Genomic DNA, 1,492 nt, shown 5'->3' with positions numbered 1-1,492 from the left:
ATTTGGAACCAGAAGAGACCTAGAATAGCAAAGTAAATTCTGTACAACAAAGGCAAGGCAGAGAACATCATAATCCCTGATTTTAAATTATACTATAAAGCTACTGTAATAAAAACAGCATGCTACTGGCTTAAAAAAAAAAAAAAAACAACAGACCTAAGGATCAGTGAAATAGAATAGATGATGCAGAAACAACTCCAAACATACTCATCCACCTTATGTTTGATAAAAGAGCCAAATAATTTTACTGGAAATAAGATGGCCTCTTTAATAACTACTGCTGGAAAAACTGGCTTTCCTCAAACTGAAGATTAAAACTAGACCCACATCTTTCACCATGCACTAAGTTAAAATTGAAATGAATCAAAGATATAAATATTAAAGCATAGACACTAAATCTGCTGGAAGAGACAATAGGTAGAACTCTTGAAAAGAGTGGTATAGGCAAATACTTTAGGAACAAAACCCTGATCACACAGGAAATGTCACAAAGAATGAACAACTGAGATCTCATCTCATTACAAAGTTCCTAACACAGCAAAAGAAACCTTGATCACTCTTCACCTGTGTTACCCTATGTTAGTCAGAATACTCAGTTTCCATTTCAGCTATAACAAACCAACAGCCAACGTCATACTAAATGAACAAAAACTGAAAGCTTTCACTTGAAAATCAGGAACAAGACAAAGATGTCCACTGCCACCACTCCTATTCAACACAGTTCTGGAAACATTAGCCAGAGCAATTAGACAAGAGAGAGAAATAGAAGTATTAAAGATAGGAAAGTAAGAAGTGATATTATCATTATTTACAGATAACATGATATTCTATATGGAAGACCCCAAAAACTACACCAAAGACTCCTAGAATTAATGAACAAGTTCAGTAGCATAGCTGAATGGAAAGTCAACACTGAAAAATCAATATCATTCCTATACACAAACAACAAACACACTGAAAGACAAATTAGGAAAACTATAGCTTTCAAAATAGCATCCAAAAGAACCAAAATATTTAGGAATCAATCTAACAAAAGAAAGAAAGATCTAAAAAGTGAAAATGACAGTACTCTGAAAAAAGAGAATTTCAGAAAATGAAAAGATGTTCCATGCTCATGGATAGGAAGAATGAACATTGTGAAAATGGCCATACTCTCAAAATTGTTATACATATTCAATGCAATCCTGATCAAACTACCATTAGTATACCTCACAGATCTAGAAAAAACATTCCTAAAATTCATCTGGAACCAGCAGAGACCCAGAATAGCAAAACCAATCCTGGGCAACAAAGGATAGGCAGGTGGTCCTAAATCCCTGACTTGAAATTATACTACAAAGCTACTGTCATAAAATTAGCATGGTATTGGTTAAATAAAAAAAAAAAACAAAAACAAAAACAAAAAAACAGACCTGAGGATCAATGGAACAGACTGGAAGATGCAGCCACAACCACAAACACACTTGTCCAACTTATCTTTGACAAAGGGGCT

Source organism: Chinchilla lanigera, unplaced genomic scaffold, assembly GCF_000276665.1.
Source record: "Chinchilla lanigera isolate Chin_1 unplaced genomic scaffold, ChiLan1.0 scaffold00059, whole genome shotgun sequence".
Taxonomy (NCBI): domain Eukaryota; kingdom Metazoa; phylum Chordata; class Mammalia; order Rodentia; family Chinchillidae; genus Chinchilla; species Chinchilla lanigera.
The sequence above is the reverse complement of the archived record's forward strand: the minus strand, read 5'-3'. Positions refer to the sequence as shown.